This window comes from Hylobates moloch, unplaced genomic scaffold, assembly GCF_009828535.3.
Source record: "Hylobates moloch isolate HMO894 unplaced genomic scaffold, HMol_V3 SCAFFOLD_2, whole genome shotgun sequence".
In the NCBI taxonomy this organism is placed as follows: domain Eukaryota; kingdom Metazoa; phylum Chordata; class Mammalia; order Primates; family Hylobatidae; genus Hylobates; species Hylobates moloch.
In genome coordinates, this window is record NW_026652277.1 from 126372207 (window position 1) to 126387307 (window position 15101).

At 40.2% G+C, this 15101-nt stretch overlaps 1 protein-coding gene across 3 annotated transcripts in view; it reads left to right on the forward strand.

Moving 5' to 3' along the window:
- Positions 1-15101, forward strand: part of FOXO3 (forkhead box O3) — a 131031-nt gene that overhangs the window by 65716 nt on the left and 50214 nt on the right. The gene's annotated exons all lie outside the window — the stretch shown is intronic.

The window sequence follows — 15101 nt, forward strand, 5'->3', positions numbered from 1 at the left end:
CTTTAGTCATCAAATAATACTTATTAAATACCAACTAAGTGCTTTGTGCCCTGCTAGGCATTACTTCTCTTTATTCTACTTCTTAACAGTTGGAATATGCCAAACAAATGGAAATAAAAATAGTTTTCCTATTCTAGTTACAGGTTGGATTCTTGGATTTGTCTCCCAAGCTTTGACATTCAGAAACTGAAAGTGGAATATAGTGTATTCTCAGATGTAAAGTTGATCTCATTTCCTCACTGGCCATCTGTTTATTTGCGTCTAAGAATAACAAAACTTTCATAGTCATATCTGTATTTTTTAATTACTAAAAATAATGAATGGGCTGAACCATGCTTGCCCCACTTTTGAAACAATTCTTTCTATAGACTGTTGCAGTAGGAAGCTAATACCCCTGATTAAGAATAAAGACCAGACCTACATAAGCATATGTTGTATTGGTGTATCTGAAGTCACGAGGATGTGATTAATGGTCCTTAAGAGTTCTAATTTGGCGTGTCTTACTCCTAAATCTCACTTAAGCTTGGTTGCAAAGCCTGGCAAATCAGTCTTCTGTACATGGCAAGCTAAGACGTGGCACCATCTTCTTGGGGTTTCATATCCTAAACCTGTCTGTCCTTACAGGTTAAATTCAAAGGATAGGGCCAAGCTTGATTTGCTGTAGTCATAGTGAATCATCACAGATCCATTCTTAGTGCAGAAGAGTTAAATAACTCCTTGGCCGAGAGCATGGTGCCTTCCCCAAACCAATTTCTAACAGTGTCCTCTGTTAGATCTTTAAGTTAATAAATTCTTTTATTAGATTTTTGGGTCAGAAAAACAGACCATGCTTGTACTCAGGAGCCTAGAAATACACAGTATAATTGACTAATTCCTGTCTTTGAGGTCTTAATGTGGTTTCGTGTGCCTTTTGATTTGTTTTTACATGTGGAACATTTTTCCTTAACACTTTAATATGATACAATTTTTGTCTATCCTTTTCCTTAAATAGGAGGGAGAAAATTTTTTTAGTAGGAAAATATCTGGTGGTAAGTGGCATCTTTTTATTCCGTGTGGGATGCAGAAGTTTCTCCCAAAGACTGAAGTGACCTGCTTTTTTTGCAGATAGGACCCCTGTATTTCTCCCATAGTACTTTATAGATGGTAGATGGTAGGGCTGTACACAGCAAGTGGGTTTGAATGCATGATAGTTTTCTGGTGGAGCTGAGATAATTAGTATTATGAAGCCACGCTTCTGATTGTGAGAATGAGAACATCAAGTCATTATTTATCTTGGAAAGAACGAATAATTTGTTTATAGTAATAACAATTTTCTTTTATTTTTCTTTCTCTTAGTCAATAGCAGCTGCTGTTGGCAGCTTATTATGAAAAGATTTCAAGTTGTAGTTTTTAACCTGGGGTGGGAGTAGGGGAGAACAAAATTAATATTGTAAATGTTTTTACTTGATAAAAGTTTTATTTGATACAGAGCCTATACTGGTGTTTTTATTGAATAGTGTTTTATTACTGACATTCAATACTCTCTTTGCCTGTAGCCTCCCACTTTATCCAAAATGAAGGCACTTCTTAGATGTTTCAATGAATGATACAACCAAAAATATTAAAATGCCTATTTAAGTCATATCTTATTTAAAGCCCCATTTCAAAGGAGGATTTTGAGGATAATTAGTATTTTAATTGTTAAAGTTAGATAATTTTGTTTGGATGGAAAATCTATGTTCCTGTGAAATTGGGGTTTATGAAATAAGATTGGAAAAAAATAGAGTGTATAATTGGGCACATTCTGTACTGCTTAGTGAATCACCAAACCAGCATAATCACCATTAAGCACTTTAAAAGCTATGCTTGTATGTCCTTGCTCTGCCTGCAGAGCTAGGAGCGCCCACGAGGAGCAGCAGTTCATTCAGGCTGTAGTCATTGGGGTGACTCGTGGAACCCCTGCCTGTGTGAGTAAGCCCGCTGCCTTGCCAACTGCCTGCTGTGTGAGTCTCAAAGACATCAGATGTCATCAAGCCACAGGGACTTCTTGGTCATTCTTAAAGCCATGGCAGGAGCACAGTTCAAAATCCAATTCACAAGGCAATGTCTGGAAGAAGAATCAAGTATGTGTATAGTGCATATGAAGTACCTCAGCTACTATAGTGAAAAATTATTGGGCTGAATCTTTCACCATGTTAGTTTTTTTTTTGTTTGTTTGTTTGTTTTTTTTTTTGAGACAGAGTCTCGCTCTATCACCTAGGCTGGAGTGCAGTGCTAAATATCCTGCAGTGCACAGGAGAGGCCCACAGCAGATGTATCCAGCTCAAAATGCCAGTAGTGCCAGGGCTGAGAAACCTACCTGAAGCCTCACAGGGGCATGGTCCATTTCAGAAGTATGTGGAAGAGAAAATTGAAGGTGAGAGGTCTGTAGCTCTCCTGAAGTCAGGCCACATAAGTACTTTGCCAGGTAGGTAGTGCCTAGTGACAGGGATGTACTGGAAAGAATTCCTCCTGAGCTTGGCTTTGAGTCTCGTGCAGTCATGTTCATGTGACATTAGGGGAGGCTGTGGGCCTGAGGCAGCTAAGGAGTAACTGGCAAGTTTTGTATGGAGAGTCGGGAAGACAGAAACAGGGGCGGCCGGGCGTGGTGGCTCATGCTAGTAATCCCAGTACCTTGTGAGGCCAAGGCAGGTGGATCACTTGAGATCAGGCGTTTGGGACCATCCCAGCCTAGCCAGTGTGATGAAAGCCCATCTCTACTAACAATACAAAAAAATTAGCTGGGTGTGGTGGCGCATGCCTGTCATCCCAGCCACTCACGAGGCTGAGGCAGGAGAGTCGCTTGATCCCAGGAAGCAGATTGTAGTGAGCCCAAATCATGCCACTGCACTCCAGCCTGGGCGACAGAGCAACACTGTCTCAAAAAAAAAAAAAAAAAAAAAAAAAAAGCAGGGGTATCTGAGACTTTATTTCCTCTTGGAGAGCTGGAGGGTCAGGAGAGCGAAGCTTTCTATCTTGCTTTGTACCTGAGTCTACTCGAATCAGGGTGGGCAGGGAGAGAGAGGGGATCTGTTCAGACATTTCCTTTTGGGATCAAATGAGAGGAAGGTGTCCTTGCCCCTTGGAGAATTACTGCAAGGATCTGGTTGAGTTGAGAATTTGTTTCCCCCACCAGTATTGTTTTTGGTGTTTTTTTGTTTTGTTTTGTTTTGTTTTAACATCTCTGTTTCCTTCGCCTTTCTGCCCCTCTAGGGAAGGGGCCCATGTGAGGAACTCTTACTGGATGCCCCCTTCCCTGTTGCTGTGCTGATCTTACACATCAGTTTCCGCGGATCGCATGTGAATCAGTTGTCTTCCTCATTTACTCTGAGCAAGGGTGGCAGCAGCAATAGCAGAAGATGTAGATGCAGTGACTCATTTTGCATGATGTCTGCGAGAGAGCCGGGCCTCCCGTGTGCTGTGGCTCTCGTTCAGGCATTGCTTCAGAAACTTGATTCTTCTGGAATTGTGCATAAGAGGGCCTTTAAAAAAAAAAAAAAAAAAAAAGTTGGAAGAGTTTCCCTTCCTGAGCTTCAGTGGAAGCAGCAGGAGGGTGGGCCATGTCCAGGACAGTGGGAGAGCAAGGATGGACCCTCTGTGTCCACCTCCAGTGTGTGGCACCGTTTTCCATCTCATCTTGGACATATCATGGGGCTACAGCATGCCTCCGAAGCCTGCCAGAACCTGGTGATGGTTTCCAGCATCTGGGTTTGGGGAGGACTGTGGTGATGCGCTAGGGATAGCCATCGGGAAGGGGTGGGGCAGAGACAGCAGGAGCCATAGTCGTCTCAGCAGCCTACTCTGATTAGCTTATAAATTGGCCTCTTTTTATGATTTCTGGGTCATTGGTGAGTGGATAGGAGTTATAGGATCCTTTGTGGGTGAGTAGAAGATACTATGGCAGATAGGTTTTACTGAACCCACCTGCACATGTAAATCTTTCCTTTTTAATGTGTCACCTCCTCAGTTTGGGTGGAGAAGCTTGCCACCCCCAGGTTCATCCCTAAGCATTGTGGTAGGCTCAGGACTAACAGACACTAGCTCAGCCCCATTGAGGGCCCCCAGGCCAGGCTTCAGCTTTGGGAAAGCTTGTTTTCTCCTTGGGCAGTAAAATGAATTAGCATATACTTGCCATTATGTTTTTATCTTAATAATTGTTATGTAGTTTCCATGAAAAGTTCAGTTACTTAACATTTCCATGCTTTTTTGTGTTTGCTTTATTTAACCTTAAAAGAGTGATTGAAGTAATAGTTTTGTTAGGTCATTAGATTGGTGATTGCTCCTTGGGCAGCAAAAACACCTTTTGCTCCTGGGTGTTTGACGTTTTGATGTCTGTACTATGCAAAGCCACATGGGAAGGCAAAGGAATACACCCCTTTGTATAAATGACAGTCATAACAAATGAAGTATATACCAGTTTGTGCTGTCTGTCAAGGAGTAATTCATCTCAGCTAGCAAAATAAAGGGGAAGGGAAGGAAATTCAGGTCTTTAGCTATGGATTCATAAACTGGGCTTAAGAAGAGCCTTCCTCCTCTTATAATGCTAACTGCTTTTAATATTTCCTTCTTAATGAACAGTTGATATAAGAGTTTTCTCCTTTCATCTAAGAAATATAGAACAGTCTGCAAGTTTTCTTAGTTGTTTGTTAAATGGACTTTGAAATGATTGAGAAATTTGTATTCCTCAGTGAAAATAGGTATTAAGTTAATGGACAAGTAGCAGTCCTTGTTGCCACCAAGATTTTGGCATCTGAATTGTATATATAAACTGTGTCAGGAATATCATAAAATCATGTTGAGGCTGCAGGGACAAGGAAATTTCATCTCATGAATCTGTTTGATGTTTTCGGGATGCCCTGAGAGAAAAATTCTTTGACCTGCTTAGTGAGCAAGGTCTAAGTTTGTACATCCAGGTCACATTGTACCCTGGGCTTTCCAAAGATTTATCCACATCTGAGCCAAAGGCTTTTGAAGCCTGTGGTTGCTGGAATTTTAGGGTCTATCTCTTTGCTTCTTCAGATGAGACATTTCTTAAGATAGAATAATGGTTAAAAAAAAACCTCTCGGTTTACTCTAGAAAGATACAGCATTTTTGGTACAAATCCAAGGACGTCCAAATGAAGATCAGGCTTTATAATTATATTTTAATATGTGAAGGGAGAAATCCGTTTTATCAGGCCAGTAGGTTTTTTGCTTAATAAATAGTGGCAAGAAGAAAGCTATGGACCCAGCTGGAATGGGTGCAGTTTTTAGAAAAGATTATTTGTAGTTGTTGGGCACATCCTTGCATGTGGAGTTTGAAATAAGAAATTAAATCGCCACCTCATTTTTGCAGGAAATAATCCAAATGTAAAAAGTTAAAGTTAGTATTGCACTTTGGTGAAGCTTTAGATATATTTTATATTTCTTAAAATAAACTTTTTTTCTATGCATAAAAGTGGAGGTCAAATGAATTACAAGTGCATTCTTAACTGAGTGGAAATGGGTGCTGGTGTTTCATATATACATAAAATTTTTTTTTTGCAGTTGTTTAACTTTTTTTTTTTAAAGAGTCTTGCTCTGTTGCCCAGGTTGGAGTGTAGTGGCACAAGCATAGCTTACTGCAACTGTGAACTTTACCTGAGCCTCTGGAGTAGCTATTCCACCTGAGCCTCTGGAGTAGCTGGAATTGGAGAGACAAGCCACCTTTTTTCTTTTTTTTTTTTTTTTTAAAGAGATGGGATATTGCTTTTTGCCCAGGCTGGTCTCGAATTCATGGGCTCAAATGATCCTCTTGTCTCAGCCTCCCAAGCAGCTGGAATTATAGGTGCAAGCCACTGCACCTGGCTGCTTGACATTTTTATAGACTCATACTAAAAAGTTTATTCATTGAATGAGTACTGTGTGCATAGGGTTAAATTTATCTGATGTTTGTTATAATTTAAACAGGAGTGTTGATAAAACTGTGTAAAATGAATTAGCATATACTTGCCATTATGTTTTTATCTTAATAATTGTTATGTAGTTTCCATGAAAAGTTCAGTTACTTAACATTTCCATGCTTTTTTGTGTTTGCTTTATTTAACCTTAAGAGAGTGATTGAAGTAATAGTTTTGTTAGGTCATTAGATTGGTGATCTCCCCTTTTGTATAGTCACATTTAATTTCACTCTTCAAGATTGAAAACTAGTGCAAATTCTAGGTTGATCACAGGACCACAGTTAAAGGTGCATTCACATATCATATAAGATACCTATTTTCACTGTATTAATCATTTGCATTAATCAATAAATTTTAACTTTTAAAAGATTGGATGGTTAAAAAGATGATGGAAGGAATTATTTCTCTAAAACTAAAGAAATCCTTGCTCTGGAAAGCTGTGTTGAGAAGAGTTCTAAGCTCTGCTGCCTGTGTCAGTGTTCTCTGGAAAGACCTCTCTTGGAAGGATGCTGTGATGTGGAGTCAGGAGGCCAGGACCCAGCCCTACCCTCCCCACCACCTGCCAGCTGTGTGGCCTTGAGTGAGCCAACAACTTTGCCAGGAGTCATTTGCCTTATTTTTAAAATAAAAGAGCACTACCATGTCCTGGGTTGTTTAAGTGAGATTATGTAGTGTTAGTAGGGTGCCCCCCACCACAGGTCCTCAGTATGTTGAGGTTTCTTTCCCTGCCTCCTGCCTCCTTGCAAGGAAAGCCGGAGCACTTTGACTTAGAATTATGTCTGAATTCAGCTAGTGTGTTGCATAAGCTTGGTTATCTGCTTTTCCTCTCAGTTCTTCCTAGGTAGAGGTGAGGGTTGGAGGAGGGAGCTTCATGCAGAGGAAATGGTCTGAGGCTATTTAATGTAGAAGCACACTTCAGTGTGATCCTGGGATGTCTAGAAAAGTCTAGATTATGTCCAGTAGACACTTTTTAAACAGCTACCATTTTAATGTTTTGGCACTGGGAAATGTGTTAGTTGAAAATTTCACTTATGAGTAATCCTTTTATTTTTCTATGGTAACAAGACAGGTAAGGCATATCAGTTGGCCCAGACTCGTTGGTCCTCAATGACTGACTGCCGGACTCAGGGTTGAGGGTCTGATCTCAGAGGATGCAGGTTGTGTTGCCAGTCCAGATACCTATGGCACCCTGTCCTAGCAAGTGGCCACTGTTTTCTGGAATATCTGTCACTACCTTAAGGCAAGCCTCATTATTTTAATCCCTATTCTTAGGCTAATGTCTTGAGCCATGTATCAGAGATAGACAGGCAGGTTGTTGATTTTTGAGATGAAGAACAACTATCTGGCCAGGGAGAGAAAGAGAAAATCAGCTTATAAGTTACAGTGGTACAGAGTGCTCTGCCTTCTCAGATTATTTTGTTTCCAAGAATCATTGATTATATAGCTTTTTTTTTAGTTTAAGCGCATACCCATTCTGCATATTTCAGAGTGAAATGTCCTTTCAGGACAATCTTATTAAATCACTAATCTGAGATTTTATGTTCCCTGGTTGGCCATGCCAGTATTTTGGTTAGGGTTTTAGGTGATTTTTATATCCACTGTAAATTTGGATATAACTTACCATTAATCAGATACTTAAAACCAGGGTAATTTCCTAAGGTTTCACCTTGCAAGTGGTATGTGAGCTGAGCCTTGAAGGGTGACACCAAGTTTTTTTAGACAAAAAGGATGAATGACCTAGCTAAAGGGCTTGTTTTTTATCCTGTAGGGCAGGGGTGGTTGTAGACACCCTCTTGCGTGCTGACATACTGATGGATGGTGGCTTCTAAGGTCTCTCCTGAGTCTAGTAGGAGGGAGGCTTCCTAACTGTCACAGACACCAGGCAGGCAGGTAGGGGAATGGAGCAAGATTTGGCAGTTCAGCTGCTGTGAGTTTGCTTTCCAGTGGCTTGGAAATGGGAAGTAAAGGATTCTGATCTTATGTGAGACGATTTTCAGACTGTCCTAGTCTGCCCTCACATATCCCTCAAATGGACACATACAGGCTGGTCAGGGCTTTCTTGGGGCACTGAGGTGGGAGAGGCTGGAGGCCTGGGCAGGGTAGTGGAACTGGGAGTGAGAAGCCCCCTGCACTTGGATCTCTTGCGTATCACACGAGACTCAGTTATTTATTGATGACTGCCTAGCTGGCTCATAATACTGATGGCTGAATGGGGGTATGAAAAGTGGTCTCTGTCCTCAAGAGCATCCAGTCTTATTGGAGAAATAATGCAAAACAAACAAAAAAGGGTAAAATAAACAAAAGCCCAGGTAGTACATTTTCCAGTCTTGTTGGAGAAATAACGCAGAAATAAAAGGTAAAGTAAAAGAAACAAAAGCCCAGGTAGTCATTTTGCAATAGAGCTCAGTGACTAAGGACAGAGTGAGTACCTTGCAGAGGTGTTCAGTATTTTGGCTTCCCTGGGCCACACTGGAAGAACTGTCTTGGGGCACACATAAAATATACTAACACTAACAATAGCTGATGAGCTAAAAAGAAAGAAATCATAAAAAAAATCGCATAATGCTTTAAGAAACTTTACAAATTTGTGTTGGGCCACATTCAAAGCCATCCTAGGCTGCGGGTTGGACAAGCTTGGTTTAAATCCTCTGCTTAACAGCTGTGTGACCCTGGGCAAGTGACTTAGTGACTTCTTCCCTTAGTTTGTTGGTCTATTAGAGTATCACGTACTTTATAGGGCTGTTGTGAGGATTAAATGAGTCAGTATATGCATATTTAAGGTACTTAGAGTTTGGCATGTAGTAAGTACCAAATAATTATATATAATTATTATTTTGGAGATAGAGTCCCTAAGCCTGTTTTGTCTTTGAAATAAGAACTTCATAGCATTGTTCAGGTTTAGTGAAGTAATGTTGGTAAAGGCATCTGGAAAAGAGCCTGGCAGAGACCAAGTGCTCAGTAACCAGCAGTCATTATCATTCTTATCATTCAATACTTACCCATTGGTGTGAGTTTATTTGGTTCTCCCTCCACAGAGACAGGGGAAGAAATAATGTATTTTAGCCATTGATTTTTGCTTTTGGTTTCAGAATCTGGTTTCCAAAACAAAATGTGTTTGTTAACAGGCTGCTCCTTTGCCAAGAAAAATGACAAAATTACCTCCATGTACTCTTCTTTCCTCCCCCAAAAGCCCTGTATGAGCGTGTCTCTGGCTGCACATATTTAAGTATTAACTGAGATAAAGCATGAGCTCAGCCGGGGCTTTCTAATGGCTAATCCACAGTAACCCATTTAAAAAATCTTTTTCTCCCACACAAGAAAAAGAACTAGTAGGGAAAGGACATTGTGGTGGTTATTTGAAAGAAATGTCACTCGGGGTTTTGGGGGAGGAAGAGTGGTGTCTCACCATTGAGTTTTTTGCTTGGTGGATGCCTCTTTTCCAGGTCCAGTTGCTGAATCCAGGACATGGAGTGGAGACAGGGAGTGGGTAGGAGGTGCCATCAAAGTTCTAAGCAAGTTCAGCAGTGTTGAAAGAATTTAAACCCACTCTGCAGCCGGGCTATAGCTAGACAGTACTCTACCCTGGGATAGTGTGAAGAGGACATCCTTTCCCATTAGGCACTGACAGCCCAAGACAAAAAATGGGAAGAACCTTGGGTGGGTAAAAACGCTTTACACAATAAGTTCTTGGTGGTCTCCTGACCTCTAGGGACCTTTGAACTTCTGGAGTTAAGATGAAGGCATGGACAGTCTTTTTTGCGAAGCGTCATGTAGCAGCAGAGTTTGGGCTTTGGAATCTGACAGACCTGGGCTCTAGTGAAACCTTAGAAGCTTACTGGCTGAAATCGAGCAAGTTCTGTAACCTCTCTCTGCCCCCATTTTTCACAGGTAAATCCTAGTCAAGATAAGTTGAGGCTGTGTATATTAAGTGCTTAGCATGGTTCTTAGCAAAAAGTAAATTTAAAATGATCTGTTACTATTGGTGGTGGTGGTGGTGTGGTGATCACCAGCAATAGTCAGAGGGTGGTGGACCAAGGAGGAAGCAGACAGCATTCTTAAAAGAGATGGAAATTGCCCTCTAGATTATAGAGGAGACCATCTCCCAGTTCAGTTCTGTAGGAAAGGCAGGTAAGATTGAGAATAAGGGTTGTATAATTTTCCGGTGCCTTCTTCCTCTGGGGCTCTTAAGATCTGAGCACAGTGGATTCAAGTGAGGTAAGGAAAGACTACCAGTAGGGAGAGGTCTGGTAGTTAGGGGTGTCAGTTTAGCGGGAGGTTTTTTGTTTGCTATTTTTTTTCTTTTTCTGTCTTAGACACTATGTTGAACTTTGTTGGAATTGTGAAGTCAAAGGATGATAATATTGTAAGCAAATATTCTCTTTTCAGAAAGGATTAGGAGCAGGTAAAAACTTTAGTTAGCTGATATTTTTGCTGTATAGTAAAATGTCTCCAGCAGAATTATTTTATAATCTTTTTTTAACACCTTTTTTTTTCTGACAGGAGATGTTAAGTAAGAAAGGTATCTACTTTTTATGTGTTGTTCTCTAGCTTTTTATGAATAAAGTATTACTTGTCTTTAGGCACCTCTGATAGGAATTTAGATAATAAGCCAGTGAAATATTTTTCCTCCATGAATTCCTGTGGCCTTGATGGTGAATCTGTGATCAAAATATTAGAAATACCGACTCTGAAATTGATTCAGATACATTTGCTTGGTTATATAAATTCTGTACTTTTGGCCCTGAAATAGAAAAAGCCCACTTGAAGCTTTGGGGACCTTCTTACTACTTTCAGGTCATCCTCGAAGGTCTTAAAATGTTTTTAAACGTGACCAGTTCTTTTCTACTATATTGGTCTAAACTCTATGTTGCCCCTTCCTGAAAGAAGATAGTTTCCTCTGGTTTTGTCTAGACTACAAGTGGCTTCAGAGAAACAGGCTTCTAGGTATAGCATGGAAAGGGGAAGGTCTGGTGGATAAGGAAGGTTTTAGAGGACACAAGTGATACTGGGGACAACTGTGGAACAAAGTGAGAAAGGTATGAAGAGGAGGGTACAAGGAAGGCAGAAACAGGGAAGAGCAGGCTGGAAGAGAAAGAGAAGGGAAGAAGGCAGAATGGTGAAAATGGGGAATAAGGAACAATCTTGAGAGGACGGAGAGGGTGTTAGATAGGAGTAGACGGGGATAAGTGGTAAAGAGAGACTGCATTAGACTGGTGAGTGGGGAGGCAGTGCCTGAGGTTTGTCTTTGTGGCTGTGAGACTTTCAAGGGAATTTGAACATTTGAGGTGGCTAGGGTAGTATTGCAGACCTGGCTGCTCAAGGGAGCTGTTGGGCCTTTGTATGTAGTGAGATCACCTGAACTTTTGTGCTTTGGAGTGGGAGGAAGTAGTAGAAGGAAGCTTTGCCTATCCTTTTATGTTAACTTTCTTGTGATCTTGTGAGGAGGCCTGTCCTTGTTGGGTCATTTAGTTCTACCAGTCTACCTCCTTTCCCTAAGTCGTCTCAACTCATGCATAAGTCTTATCGCTTGTCTCTGTAACTAACTCTTTGCAACATGTTTTGCTTTTAAGTATTTAAAAAAAAAAAAACCTTTTTAAGGGAAGAAGGAAAAGCTATGTTAGACCTTCTCAGACTCTGCTGCCCTTTCTTCCTATTTTCTCTCTCTTTGCCACCAAGGGTCATTGTACTCCTTCTCAACCAGTCATTACCAAAAGGCTATTAATTAATTGATTAGAATGCAAAAAATAATCTTGGGCTTTGGGTTCCTTTATTGCTTTTCATTCCATAGGGAGTTTTTTCTTTTTGTTTAACATGTGTAAATGTCTAAGCCTATTTATTTTAGACATTTTATAGTAGTTTTTCTAAAATGTATTAAATTATACTGCTTTCTTAAATTAAGTCTGGAACTTACTTTATCATCATGAACCATCAGTGTTTTCCAAATCAACTGGTTTTCAGAAGACTGAGGTAGTTAGGATTGTGAGTACATTTACTCACATTCATTCGAGTGTGTTTTATGTAGATGGGCACCTGGGGAAATAGTGGCAAGCAAGACAGACACTGTTTCTGCATGTTGGAATTTAGTCTGTAAAGTCTGATTGGTGATGATCTGGACCAGCACAGTGTGGAAGGTGCCGGTCTGTGTTCTGGATGATTTAGGTTACCACGCCATCTCCAGATAAATGGAGTATTGCTGTTTAGGGCCCTGACTTATACACTTGGTCATTTCCACCTCTGGTCTACAATTGGCTACCTCGCAATCCATATGCAATTCTGTATATGGTTTTATTTTCTAGGAGGTGGAGGGAGGAAAAGAGGTGAGGATTTGCATGAAGACAAGCTAGTGTTGGTCCAGGTTTTTTCTGCTTTCTCAATTATCCTATAATCTTTGAAAACACATTGTTTTTTTTTCTCTCTCTTGACATTTTTCCCCCCTTTCCTCTCATGAGGAATTTAAAGCAAATCCCAGGCTTCAGATATTTCACTTCTGTATACTTCAGTATGCACAGAAGAACATGGGCGTGTGCTTACCTGACCAGGGTCATTATCACACCTAACTGTAGGTACTGTATTTTGTTGTATCACCTAATGCCCACTGTATAATTTTAAAAATTTCTCCCTTGTACAAAATAAATGTTCTTTATGGTTTTGTTAGAATCAGGATTCACATATGGCATTTGGATATTATGTCTCTTAATCAAGGGCCATTCCCTGCTCTACCCCTTCCCCCTTTTTCCATGCCATTGACTTGTTGCAGAAACTGGGTCAGTTGTCCTGCAGAATGTCCCACATTCTGGATATATCTGTTTTCTTGTGGTGTCATTATCTGGTTCCTCTATCGCCTGAATTTCCTGAAACTGGAAATTAACTCTAGAGGCTTGATTAGACTCAGGTTCAGCCTTCTTAGTTGGGTAGTGCTGTGTGCTTCACATTGTATCACACCAAGGAAAGCCTCCTTAATTTAAGTAAAAATAAAAAATACTAGTGAGCACTGAGTTTGTTTTAGACACGGTGCTAGGCGCTATGGGGACTATAGAGATTAGCCAAGTGTAGTCCCAGCTGCCTTAAATTTGTTTTTGGAAGCAGACCATGATCAACAGCATGACAGAGGATAAGTAAGGGGTAGCTGGGGAACAGGAGAGGTCAACAGCCAGTTTCTCCATATCTGAGAGACTGCCCACGAAGCCTGTGGCATTTTAGCAGTCTGAAAAAATTAATACAGAAATGTAATACTCTACCATATAATAGTAACTATGCTCTTTTCTAAAACTAGTTTTATCTGACATAATTCTTGAGTAATTTCTCTCTCTCCCCTAACCCACTGTGCGTTGCATTATTTGAGGCACCATAATATGGCTGCAGATGCCTTTTCCTGCACCTGGGTCAGGATGGGACCTGCGGAAATTCCTTCTCCTTCCCAAATTTAGACAGTGAGACATACCAAAGGCAAGTGAAGCACATGATAATAGAGAAAGCTGGCACTATGTTTGAGCTAGTGATCTGCTGGTGTCAACTGGCAGTGTTTTTTCAGGTCATCCTGCTTGACCCTTATAGATGTAGAGAAGCCAAGTACAGTGTAGAAAACGTCAACTTCCTGGTGGACACCTAAGTATTTTTTTCCCCTTCTTTTGGAGGGGTATATGGAGAGATTTTTACTTTACCAAGAATGAAGTTGGAACTTTAAATGGTTTATATGTGTTTTATAAAACTTTTTAAAAACTTGCGAAATTGTATGTTAGTATATTACAGTTTTTACTTGTGTCTTGTCTACCCAGTTGCCATCACTTGTAAATTTTTTTTTCCCCCGTAAGCAAGTAAAAGTTCAGCTGGAAGATATCTTCTTAATTGAGGGTTCAAAAGCCAGGAATTTAAGCAAAAGAGGAAATTCTTCTCAATATTCAAAATACAAAAACTCTAAGGAGCATCTTGTTGACTGGTATATTTTAGCATTGAGCATAGTGCATGATACTCAGTGCTCCATAAATACTGATTGGATAAATAAAATGAGATGTTGAGGCAGTAGTGTTTATTCTCATTTATAAATTACAAGTAAACAATGTGATCACAGTGAAAAATCCTTAGCCTGCTTTGGATAAGAACTTTCACTCATGCACTAGAGAGAGAGGGAATGTGGGTATGAGAGTGTGTGTGTGTATGTGTGTGTGTTTGTGGCATTGGCAAATAGAAGAGAAGGATTTGTCTTAACTGCTGATTTAAAAAAAAAGATTTTATGTTTATTATCAAGAATGTAGCACTTAAGATATATGCAACTTAAAAAAACTGCTGAGTAAAATTCTGGGTTTTGTCCTTGAAAGAAAAATGGCATTTCCTGCATAAAAAACAGTTTCTATTATAAATGACAAAAAATTGTTAGGGAGCCAGGCTTTGATGCATTTACTACATGAAGGTCAAATACTTAGGTCATTATAATTCTGCCCTCTTTTGTGCATGCAGTACAATGAAGCTCTTTGACATGGTGCTAGCACATTCTCAAGATGAAGGAAGGTCATGTGTTTTCAGGCATTAAGAGCATGATCTACTCTTTCTTGGTTCCCTGTTATAAGTAGCTGTTGAGGGTAAAGTTGAAGGGAGAAACTGGACTAATGAATGGCTTTTGTCTACCTTTGTACTATTTTTTACTTTTCTTGCACAGAAGTCAATTCCAAAAAAAAAAAAAAAAAAAAGTTAAAAAGCTGAGAACCAATTGCCCAGAGCAATCCACAGGCAACCTTCAGTCTAGCTCAGTTACCCAGATTTATATCACATACTTGCTAGCAGAGTTTTGATTGCCTCCAAACCTCAAATGAGTGTGTGGCTTCTTTACATAGAACTGGTCCTTTTGTTAAGGAGGCCTCGTGAGTTATTATATGGGCCTTGGAGCCAGTTCATCTGGGTCCAACATGTGGTTTCATTTATTGGCTATTGGCCTTGGAGGAATTATTTAACTCCACTGTGCCACAGTTTCCTCGTCTGTAAAATGAGTTAATTTGCAATAGGAGGCATGAAAAAAAAATGCCTGACATAAAGAAAGCACTTGGTAAACATTAGCAACTGCTGACGTGTGTGTGTGTGAATTTATCAAGAGATGCAGTTCAGGTATTGAGTATATAAAGGAGGGTGAAGATGGGGTTTCTATGTGATGAGGATATTATCTTGGGTGGTGCA